Genomic DNA, 12,499 nt, shown 5'->3' with positions numbered 1-12,499 from the left:
TATTACAATGCCAACCAGCTGACAATAAAAAAAACAGAAATGAAAAGTTTCAAGGAGAGCCTTTATCTGAGATGGGATTGTGTTTGTGATCATAAAACCCAGCCTAAGAAATTTGTACACAGTATTATTTTGAAGAAGAGAGGAGGACTGGCAGCAGTGAGGGGTGTAGTGCATATAACTACACCCGTAATCCCGACATCCCATGTGGGTACCTGTTCATATCCTGGCTGCTCCACTTGCAATTCAGCTCCCTGTTAATAATCCAGAAAAAGCAGTGGAAAATGTCATCCCTGACACTCACATGCACACCTGAATTAATCTTGCTTTGGCATGAACCAGTGTTGGGCCACTGCAGGTATCTTTACAGTCTATCACCAGATGGAAGGTTGTTAAAACTCTCCCTTTCTTTTCTGTGAATTGGTCCCTCAACAAAAACATTTTAAGGAAAATATGAATTGTTCATAAGGGGGTATATTCTGCAACTTATTTTTTAACAACAGAGTGCAAGATCAGTTTTATAAATTTTAGTTTCTAACCATTGAAAACTAAAAAAGCCTTAAGAGCTACTCTTCAGAATATCTGTTTCCTTGGGAACTATTCTATCCATTAATCCTTTCAAAGCATTCTTCTCAGGTCTTAGGAGAATAATGTAGCACTTGGGGACAAAGATGCAGCCCAGGAGCCCTGCACTGGAGCACAAGATGGAGAAGACCTCCACAGCCACCATGACCTTCCCCTTGGTGCTGTGGTAGACAGGCAGGAAGGTCACCCAGACACTGCAGAACACCAGCATGCTGAACGTCAAGAACTTGGCTTCATTGAACTTGTCAGGCAGATTCCTGGCTAGGAAAGCCACAGTGCAGCTCCCCAGAGCCAAGGAACCCAGGTAGACCAGGACACAGTAGAAGGCAGTGACGGAGCCCTTGTTGCACACCAGGATGATGTGGCCATGCTCAGAGTGAGCATCTGTGTCAATAAAGGGAGGAGAAGTCCCAAGCCAGAAGCCACAGAGAGCCAGTTGGATCAGGGAGCAGATGGGTATAATGGATTTAGGTACCCCTGATATCAGCCAGTGTCTCATCCTTCTCCCTGGGGCAGTGACCTTGAAGGCCAGAAGCACAGTGATAGTTTTGGTCAGGGCAGTGGAAACAGACACAGTGAACAGCATTCCAAATGTGGTCTGCTGGAGGACACAGGTGGTTGTGTTGGGCTGTCCAATAAACAGTAAGGAGCAGAGGAAGCAGAAGATGAGGGTGAATAGCAGGATGTAGCTGAGACTATGATTGTTGGCCTTGACAATGGGAGTGTCTTGGTGCTTCAAAAAGACACCAAGAACCGCAGCAGTGAGCACAGAGAAGCACAGAGCTGTGCAGACGAGGGTCATCCCCAGGGGCTCTTCAAAAGACAGAAACGTCACCATTTTGTGGAAGCACTGGTCTCACTCTTTGTTGGCATACTGATGATCTGGACACTTCACACACTGGTCTATATCTGGTGAGAAATGTACAATAACATCATCCCAAGTTCAGTTATTTCTGATTCACAAGGACCTTCTAAATACCTGAGTAGATTTAAGCAATATCTCCTTATTGTTTTTGAAGAGAGGAAACATAAATCACTTGCAATTAATTATGCCCATCTTTCCCATATTAGCCAGACTGCTATTACTTCATCTCCCTATTTTATCTTACATACTGTTGGGTACATTGCCTTTTTCTCCTAATGAAGCCTTAAGGTTTGTGCTCTGAACATATTCATGATGCTTTAAGCAATACCTTAATCTGTGTCATTTGTAACATCATGAATTCATTGTCCATGGTTTCTTTAGATTGGAAAGTGATGATCCAGAGGAATCCATGTGTCTTGAGGGCTAATCTGCCTTTCTACATGGCACATTCCTGATGCATTCTCGCTTTGAACAAGAGCAAGCACCCTCCCTCAACCATTACTTTAATGATGCAATTCATTTCCTATATTCATGGCCTAATAACAACCCACAGTTCACAAAATTTGTAATGAAAGATATATTTATTGTTTGATTGATTTAATTTGTTTGGATTGCCATGTTACAGATTGAGGAAGAATGACATGGAGAAAGTGGGAACTCTTCCATCTGCTAGTTCACAGCCTACATGGCCACAATAGCCAGAGATGAGCTGATCTATGGCCAGGAGCCAGGGGCTTCTTCCTGATCTCCCAATTGGGTACAGGGGCTCAAGCTCTTGGCTTCTCCTCCACTGGTTTTCCAGGCCATCAGCAGAGAGGTAGATCAGAAATGGAGCAATGGCCAGAGTTGTGGCACAGTAGGTTAATCCACTTTCTGTGGCCTCAGCATAAACAATGGGTGCCAATTCTAGTAACTGCTGCTCCTCTTCCAATCTAGCTCTCAGCTATGGCCTGGGAAAACAGTGGAAAAGGACCCAAGCACTTGGGCCCTTGCACCTGCATGGGAGACCTGAAAGAGCTCTTGGCTCCTGGCTTTGGATTTCAGAGCTCCAGGCATTGTGGCCATCTGGGGAGTGAACCAGCATATGGAGACCCCACTCTCTCTTTCTCTGCTTCTCTTTAACCCCGGCTTTCAAATAAACTAAGAAATCTTTTAAGAAAATAATATGCACAGAGCAGTGCCTCCTGGGTAATTTCTAGCACAAGTTGTAGTAAACATTCTTACCTCAACTTTGTTTCCAACCTTCACTCAAAATTTTCATAATTCTTAAGCAATCTGAAAATAACCTTTAGGGTTTAAAAGTGTTCTTTTTTGCATTCCATGGGTTATTTTAGCTCCTTGTTTACAAATCACAGATCTCTGTTGATTTATTTTTATGCAGTAATGCTAATTACTATCACTAGTATTTCATGGACTAATAAACTGAATTATATTGTGTGCACCAATTTAAGCATAATGGAGCCTCTTTAAAAAACACTGACAAGAACCAAATCAGCAAGTCAGAGATGAAAAAGGCAATGTAACGAGAGACACCACTGAGAAAAAAAGTCATCAAGAATTACTACAAAGAACTGTATGCCCACAAATCAGGAATCCTAGAAGAAATGGATAGATTCCTGGATGCATAAAACCTACCTAAATTGAATCATGAGGAAATAGAACACCTAAACAGACAAATAACCAAGACGGAGATGGAATCAGTAATAAAGACACTCCCAAAAAAGAAAATCCCATGTCCCGGTGGCTTCACTGATGAATTCTTCCAGGCATTTAAAGAAGAACAAATCCCAATTCTTTTCAAACTATTCAAAACAATCAAAAAGTAGGGAATCCTTCCAGAACCCTTTTATGAAGGCTACTTTACATTAAGTTCCAATTCATAAAAAGACATGACAGAGAAAGAGAACTATATACTTTTGGAAACTATTATGGATGAAAAGGATTAATTACTACCTAAAGGTAGGAAGAATTTTCTCATTAGTCACATACCACTTCTTTTTGTTATTTTGTCAAAGATGAAGATTTATGGGACAGGTGTTAACTTCACCATGAAACAGGCACTGACTTACCTGTTTGGTTGGAAATCTCATTCTCTGAACAAGGTGTGCACAACAACAGGTAGGCTTTACCTTCAAATGGGTTTTCCTGAATCCAGGGCTACAACTCTCACTGCAGACCGAGCGTGGCATCTGAGAAAAATCAGATGAATATGGGTCACAGTTGGGACTGTTACCTAAGCTCAAAGTAGGGTATTTAGTCCTGGACAATTTATGCACTTAAATTGTAAGTACCTGTTTCTAATACACTGATTGCATGCCATATTGACTCTGTGCCATGAAATAGACTCAAACAAGTGGATGAACAAATGTGTTTATTATCCTTCCTCAGACACCATGAACAAAAGAAACATACATAGTTGGGAAGGGGAGTGGATTAATGTCTGTAAAGGTCTTTTTATGAAACCATGTGACACAAAACACCAAACCAATTGTGGGTAACAATGTGTAGTGTGAACTTTAAGTTAGGAACAACTTACCTCTGTAATTCCTGTGGCCCACTCTATTACATCCTCAGAGAGAGACAACAGTTGCTCATGTGGAGAAAACTGTCCTATTTTCACCTTACATCCAATACCTTTTGGAAAGTTTCACAAGTTGAGAATATCATACTCAGCATCCAATTTTCTCTTTTGATTCAAGTTCACTATGTCACCAGCAGGATTGGCAAATTGGAGGTGCTTGAGAAACAGGTGCAGCTAAAAGAAATGTGTCATCCTTTCATGAGACTGCCTAAGAATTTGTACAACAAACTCAAGTTAGAGAAAGCATCTTTGTAATCACAACTACACATAGGAGCATTATTGTAGCAACCCAATGAAGCCAAAAAAGGAAACCTGATAGAGAACTATATCACAGTAACTTGGATTTCAGTCATTTTCATTGAAAAACAAGGACAACCAAAAATCACTAGGTGTGAGATTCAAACAAAAGCTACACACACTCTATTATTTTCTCCATGTACATATGGCAACAAACAGCAAAATGAAGTTACCCACATACAAATGTGTGAAAATTACATGAGATCATGATCTCCAGGATCCAGAAACTACTGAGCACTATCTGACACTGAAAGAGGAATTCTCCTACTGCTGAGTTTGAAAACAGAGACAACATCTACATATTTCACATATAAACATTAAATGGAGAGACTCTTGCATTCTTTTTAACACACATACTGATCCTTATTCACAATTACATCCCAGTAGTCAATGGAACCTTGTTGCTGATGGCAAACTAAACGAAGGGGGAAGATTTATATCTTAGAAACTGAAACAACTGCATGATTTCTGGTGTTTTGGAGAAAGGATCACAAGCTACTTGGTTTGAACACCTACAGAAGTTCTTAAGTGGATCACTCCAGGAGTACATGTCATGCAATAGAAACCAAATTACCTGCCAGGAAGAAAATGCCACCTTTGCCCCATTGTTTCCTGGCTGCATTTCTAACTCTTGTAGAAGCATCTCAGTACGCTGAGGGCCACAGCATACACAGCATTGTATATGTTGTAACTCCCATCACTCATGGTCATATCAAAATGATTCGGAGGCAATGATTCCAAGGAGGCATTCAGTGGACACTTCTGCAAGGTGTTGCAGGATACCCCAGAAACTGAGCAATCAAAAGCCAATGACCAGAATGTAGAGAGGTAAAAATCTTCTGGGTATTTGGAAGGGTTAGCTGTCCGAAGAAATTTTTTGAAACCAAAAATCTCCCTATGGTGGTGTGGAAAAATGAGAGTCCCATGGAATGAGTGGAGCAGGAAATGTCCCTCAGGACTGGCAAAATCCCATTGTGAGGTGGTGACCCAGACTTTCCATGTCATTACATGTTCCCATGTTGGAAAGCTGATGCCTATGAGGGAATCAGTGTCACAGAAAAGAATCACCACATTTGCTGAAGATTTTATGATCTGATTGTGATACGGCCAGTGGACTGAAGAATGTGACTTCTCAGTGGCTGGGATCAGTTCCACAAAGTCTACACAGATGCCATTCTTCTGCATCTCAACTTTCAAATTGGACATAAACTGAATACCTTTTGGGAGGTCTGATATGGCCAAACCCACCCAGGTCCAGCTGAAATGAAGCATCAGGGAGACCATGCCACGGGCCAGGGAAGTGTCTTTGGGGGCCATCTGATAGAGGGAAGGAAACTGACCACTGTCACTCAGAGGAGGTTCAAAAGACCCAAGAGTCAGCTAAGGGAAAATGCAGGAAATCTGTGTAAGGTTATTGCTACAGTGTACAATCTTATTCCTGAAGAAATTAAGGAAACGATGGAAGTGTCAGAAGATTTTAGAATATTTCATTTTTCTTTTCTCCCACTACATGAGATCTTCCTAGTTCATGAGTCATTAGCTTCACAAGTTGACATAACCACTTCTCATTTTAACTCATCCACACCTCTGCTTCAGAATAAATGTCATTAATCCACCAATCCTTTGCATGCCTTCTCTTTAGATCACCCCCTGTGGCAAATATATAAGGTCACTGTTGCTTAAATTTTTGGGTCGAATAAGGGACCTAAATTGATGTTCTTTTTCCTTCTCTTTCCCTTGCACACTCACCTGTGGAATTTTGTAGAGTTCTAGCAGTGTCCCCATTTGGATAGCAATGCTTCTTCCTGATATTACAGCTACAGACTTGCTCTGTTTCCTACACGTGTAATTAGGAATGTCCTTTTCCAGTCCCGCAATCCAGATGAAAGGATTCTACATCACCATCATGTCACTGTGCATGATATTATAGAGATCAAATCCCAATGTCATATTGGGTAAAAGATGTGGATTCTTGTTGATCTCCTCAGTAGTGAAAACCAAGGCCAGAACATACTGGTAGTTTTTAGACTGAAATCTGTATGAAATGCACAAGGATCTTTAAGGGAAAAGCCTCCAATCCAGATTATCATCAATTCTACTGTAATTACTGTAATGGATGTCCATGGCCAAAAATTCATATGTTCTAATCCTTCTCTGTACATTTGCTAAGGAGAGAGTGTGAAGACTGCCATATTTGCAGGACATATGTCCACCTCAGAACCAAACTGCTACTCCCTAGATCTTGGTCTCCCAGATTAAATTATTCTGAAATATAAGATCTGCTGTTACACCATAATCTTGGGCATGTTTTCACATGGCTGACCATGCATTTGGATTTAAATCATCTCTGGCAACACCTACCTCTTTTACATTTTTTATTTGATATCTAACCTAAATAATAAATAGGCTCTGGAATGATTTCTCTAAAGTTCATTGACACCTAGGAAGAACATTGCAGTTGTCAAAGAAAGCATGATAAGGAAAAGCACATCATCGTGAGTATTGCTACTATAAATGTTTCCTATAATCACAAACCGCAATGATTCTTCATCTTTTCAAATCATTAAACACTTCTTAAAACAGGAGTCATATGACCGTAAGGCTGCAGGTTGTAATGGGCAAAGAGAGTAACTCAACTGAAGGCTATGTGATCAGCAATAGGGATGCTGTCAGAGCACTGAATCGCAGATGAAAATCTGGAATTAATCCTGAAAAATCACTTCCCCATCAAATTTAGCCATCAACCACCATCTCAAGCCAGGAAAATGAAATCAGATTCAGAGCTTGAAAGATGGAAAGCAGTGAAAAAGTAGGGGCACTTTAGAGAAGCCTGAAACACTCAGTAGGTGGACTTGAAACACTGGGCTGTGAGACCTGTGGCACTTTACAACTAAGACAGTTATGGATTTATTTAGAACACTAAGCATATGTTAAAGTAAATCATGACCAGTGGTATCAGCGTTTACTTCAAACAGACCTTCTTCACTCAGTTTTTCCTACAGAATTCAACATAAATAGCCTTCCATTCAATGAGCATGATGCATTTCTCCTTTCTGGGATCTGACATGTCACAAAAAATATAAATGTGGAGCCCTTTGTATTTATTTCAGATGTCCTTTGTGTTGAGTCTTGATGAATAGACTAGGTCACGTACAATGCTTGCTAAGGGTCATTCTGTGCTCCAGAGGAAGTGACAGTTTTTTATTTCTTGGTTCATGGTGAAACGTAATATGCATCTATGTATATTATACACATATTCTCTCTATTTATATATAGGTGTTCTATAATCATGTATACAGTTGCTTTATATATATATATTGTTTGATATATACAGTTGCTACAAATATGTGTTATCAAATATTTCATTCGTACTTTGTATGTAGAATGAGGAAAAATGAAAGACCTTGCTAAATGAATCAAATAATGTTCAGTTTTGTATTTCATATATCTCTGCTCCTCTCCTCATTCTTCTACACTTCCATCAGTTCCCCATCCTCTCATTTTGTTCACCAGCTCCTGCCAGCACCAAAATATCTAGAACAATCTTTGACACACTGGGCTTTTTGAGAGCTTCCCTTTTGGTCTGTTTAGTGCTCTGTTTCTTGTCTCTAAGAACAGTTTATCAGTAGTTATTTTATGTTGTAAATTTTATGAATCTAACATTGCAGGGTATAGTGTCTATTGATAATTAAGTGTTGCTTTTTTTCCCAAGTATCACCAATACAGGTACTTTCTACTGGGTTTGCTAAGATTTAATTTTGATCTCCCATTTGCATGGCATACATCTTGGAGGAACCTGGGCTCTATTCATAGCATCTTTTCCTGGTACTGGAAATTCACTACCTCCTGGTCTCTATCATTTCAGAGAACATTTAAATGGTGTGCTGTATGCAAAAACATGGAGAATACTGCTGCTAATAATGGATAAATATTTATAAATGAGATACCATGTGCACATATAATATTAGGTGAATTTATAAATATCAATGTGAAGTGAATAATATCATTATAACAAGCTAGTATCCATTAGATATTTTCAGGAGAGATCTTTGGACAAATGCCTAAAATACTTAATTAGTTGTATCACGCTGTCCTAAAAGACAGTATATTGTGTTGGAATGAAATTTGAATATATATATATATATGTATATGTATAATGACACATTTATATTTAGCTACAAAAAGAAAGTATCTGAAAGAGGAGCAGGAGCAGATAAAACCCCATCTGAAAGGTATTTTGCTGAGAAAATGATAGAATCATGGACACATCATCAATGTTGTCAATTACAACCATTAAAATTTTTATGGGTATATTCATTGTTAAAATTTAATTATTATTTTATTTGTGCAAAGGTGTTGCCCTGATATTTCTTTTATCTAATAAAAACTTACTTTCTTGAATTTCTTTTCTCCTTTATGACTGTAGAAGAAATGACGTGTTCTTATGATCCCAAATCTAGCACATATTAGAAAACATTGTGAGCACATGTGGAAGAGCTCATCTAACTCAGATTTGTTCATTTCAATGCATGGGTTCTCTAACAATCTGCTACTGAGGCACAATTGGCCCCTGAGCTGATGAACATGGATAGGGAATGACAAAAAGATAGCAACCAGACTCTCCCTCCTCCTATGAGGTAACATTTCCTGAACCATTAAAGATGCCAGGCAAGAAGAAATGTCTTTCTCTTGACCCCACACTAACTATCAGCAATTTTTAGGATGGACAGAGGATGCACAGGGCAGGAACACAGAATGCATTTATCAATCATTAGCAGACCAAATAACAAGGAGCTGTTATGCAAATCAAGGGAAATGATTATGACAAAGAGAACTAACCCTCTGAATGCTACATTATTTTTTGAATTATTCATGATTCTATCAATGAAGTATCTGTAAATGGGGAAAAAGGCAGCAATCTCAACATCTCCATCCTTGTAAAAACTCTGTTTCATGTGGTAAAAGCAGTAGCGATCATCACGACATGTCAAAAGGCAATACAGCTGCAGAAAGAACAACAGAAAAATCAAAGGAAACATCTTTGAAGTCTGTGAAAAACCCTAGGACACAATTGCAGTGGAACATGCAGGGTTATGCAGGTGCATATATATAGCATGCATGTGTGTGTGTGTGTGTGTCTGGGTGTGTGTGATTGCCTGAAACAAGCCGCTTTAATACTGCTCCATCTGACCTCTTTCCACCAGCTGTCCACTGGTGGACATGGGGGAACCAGAAACCCTTCCTGCCCTGAGGCTCTGAAGCTCAGGCCTTCTGTCCTGGTGAAAAACACAAGAAGAAAAACATGTTTGTGAATCATGCTCTTCACCCAGGTGCCAGGAGTTCCTCCAAGTCCATGGATACAAAGACTCAAGGGCATAACACCTGTTAGTTATATTTGGTCCAAGGGCTTTGTCAATAAACCACTCCATGAACTTTTGGCAATTATGTACTGGGACTGCATCAGAGGGCATGAAGGGAGGCATCAAGTGAGGTTCTCAGTTGGGTTTCAGACCAGAAATCTCTAGTGTCAAAGAATTCAAAGACCTAAATAGCAACAGGCAACCACACATTTTCTCGATGCCACACAGACCCCAAATCAATCCTGTTTATAGAGATACCCACTAGGACATGTGATTTTCAATCACTGTGGGACCAGTAATCACCCTGAATTCAGAAGTTCCCATTCAGGATGTCAAATCACTTCATCTTTATTTGTAAAGCATGAAACCCTTCCACGGTGCTGTTAACCATGGTAATCCCATGCTGATCTGTTTTTGCACTTACAACCTTGGTTGATGCACTCATGAGAATTCAGGACTTTTTGAGTACTTCTCACTTTTTGCTATAAATCTGAAAATACCAGCCAGAATGTAGACTTCAGAATATTCATGGACAATGTGTGTTATGAACCAAACATGCACGAATTTCATCAATATATATCCATTATTTTTTTGCTTAACTATTTCCCTCATATTCATCACTTTTTATCTTCTGCATTCATTTTTTTTGAATGGCAGAGTAAGACAGTGAAAGAAAGTGACAGAGAGAAAGGACTTCCTTCCATTGGTTCACTCCACAAATGGCCGTTACGGTCAGTGTGCTGTGTGGATCCGAAGCTAGGAGCCAGGTGTTTCCTCCTGGTCTCCCATGTGGGTGCAGGCACCCAAGCACGTGGGCCATCCTCCACTGCCTTCCCAGGCCACAGCCGAGAGTTGGACTGGAAGAGGAGCAACCCTGACAGAACCGGTGCCCCAACCGGGACTAGAGCCCGGAGTACCAGGGCCGCAGGTGGAGGCTTAGCCTAGTGACTCACAGCACAGGCCTATCTTCTGCATTCTTAATGCTGAATTTGATATTTTTATAGCTTGGGATGAATGCCTCAAATGCAGAATTTCAGTCTTACACGGAAATATATACGCTAATTGCATAAAAGTATAAAAATCTGAGATTATACATTTCTGTCTAACTTTAACTTTAGCAACACTACCTTAAAAGTTAATAATATTTTTCTATTTTAGACTTTTTGTAATTTCTTTTGAAGTCTAATAACATTTAGCTCACTATACAACAATTTCCAAAAATGAAAGCAAGTGGACATTTGAGTTGGTAAGTACAGAGTTCTCTGTGTGTATAGGGAACACCCACATGAACTTACACTCAGTCTGCATCAGGAACACTGTCTCCAATGGACTTTATCCTGAACTATCTTCTCAGGCTCAACACACTTCAAATCAAAAGTAGAAATCACTATAAGCCCACTGCAAGAATAATGTCATAGCAAGCAGAAAAAGAAATAAAGCAAATCCACAACACAGAAGTGCTCTAGCACATAGCACTCACTGTGTCAATTCTCAGTAGCTCCAAATTAGTTATGCTGGTATGTAAAGCCTACAATGGTGCATTTTTGTTAACTGTTCTTCATTATGTCCCACCCAAGAATCCCCACATCATGCATTTTCCAGCCATACTTCATCTGATGCAACTCCTCTGAATATAACAATACATAGTACCTTGCTAATTTTGCCACATATGATAATCTACCAAGAATCTGTTTCTACCATTTTGTAGGGAAATTAGATAAGTGGTTCAATTCAAAGATGACACCCAAAGGAAGTAAGGTGGGTGGAACCCAAAGTTGTTTACCACCAAAGCTAATTGGCCACACAACATCAGGAGAAGTGACAACTGATCATGAGTGTACAGACATATGGCTAGTCCTGTAAAAATCACCCCATAAAATGACCTTTAAGTGATTGGTTAGTTCTTATGCCCTGCCCCAATGACTCTGCAGTTTTGTGCTTTAAAAGGGTTTGTTATGTGCACAATAAAGGAGTTCTTGCTTGACTTGGCTCCCCGCTGCATCTGATTGTCTCTGGGATCATAAGGCTGGGAAACGGGCAAGTGGTGCACTTACCTTTCCTTGTTCCCAGTTCATCCTTGTTTGGGTGGACTAAGACCCTGCACCATTATTCATCTTACCTAGGATTAACACTGTTGATTACTGGGGGAGTCCAAGATGGCTGAGAGGGAAGGGAATACTCTTCTAGTTTAGGAGTATAAAAAGTAAAAGTGGAAGAAATACATTCTCAGGGGAGAGTTAGAGAGAAAAGTGCAGTTGGAATTCTATGGAAGGAAGAAGAATGTTGTGGATCAGTGTGGAAGGTGCAGATGTGCAGTACAATCAAGGACACACATAATCCCAGGAGCCCAGAGCCAGAGAAAGCAACAGCTTGGGGAAGGTGGGGGGATCAGACTGCATTCAGTGGCCTGGGCCATGTTTGCATAACTGGAGGGAGAGCTTTCAAGAGTCAAACACCTGATAGAAATTGGGAGAATAGAGCCACACATTCTTTCAGAAACATGTTTACAACTTATATTTTAAAAAGCAGAAGGAACAATAATAATATCATCAACAATGGGTATAGCAATTGAACAGACATTCTGCAGAGATAAATGAGCAAAAGGCCTTATCAAAGGTGCTAATCATCAGTAAACTTAGAGTGACCACCTCACATCTGTTCCATTGGCTATAACAGTTTTTGTTCTCAAGGATTTCATTTTGAAAGGCAAAGGGAGAGGGTGAATGTGAGTGAGACAGAGAGAAAAACAGAGAGAAAATGAGAGAGAGAGAGAAAGAGAGAGAGAGAGAGAGAGAGAGAGAGAGAGAGAGAGAG

The 12,499-nt window shown here is 39.9% G+C and overlaps 1 pseudogene; it reads right to left on the bottom strand.

Moving 5' to 3' along the window:
* Window positions 1-556: 556 nt before the first annotated feature.
* LOC138843141 (vomeronasal type-2 receptor 116-like) lies at window positions 557-11,760 on the bottom strand (annotated as a pseudogene).
* Window positions 11,761-12,499: the final 739 nt, after the last annotated feature.

This window comes from Oryctolagus cuniculus (assembly GCF_964237555.1).
Source record: "Oryctolagus cuniculus chromosome 16 unlocalized genomic scaffold, mOryCun1.1 SUPER_16_unloc_1, whole genome shotgun sequence".
In the NCBI taxonomy this organism is placed as follows: Eukaryota; Metazoa; Chordata; class Mammalia; order Lagomorpha; family Leporidae; genus Oryctolagus; species Oryctolagus cuniculus.
The sequence above is the reverse complement of the archived record's forward strand: the minus strand, read 5'-3'. Positions and strand labels throughout refer to the sequence as shown.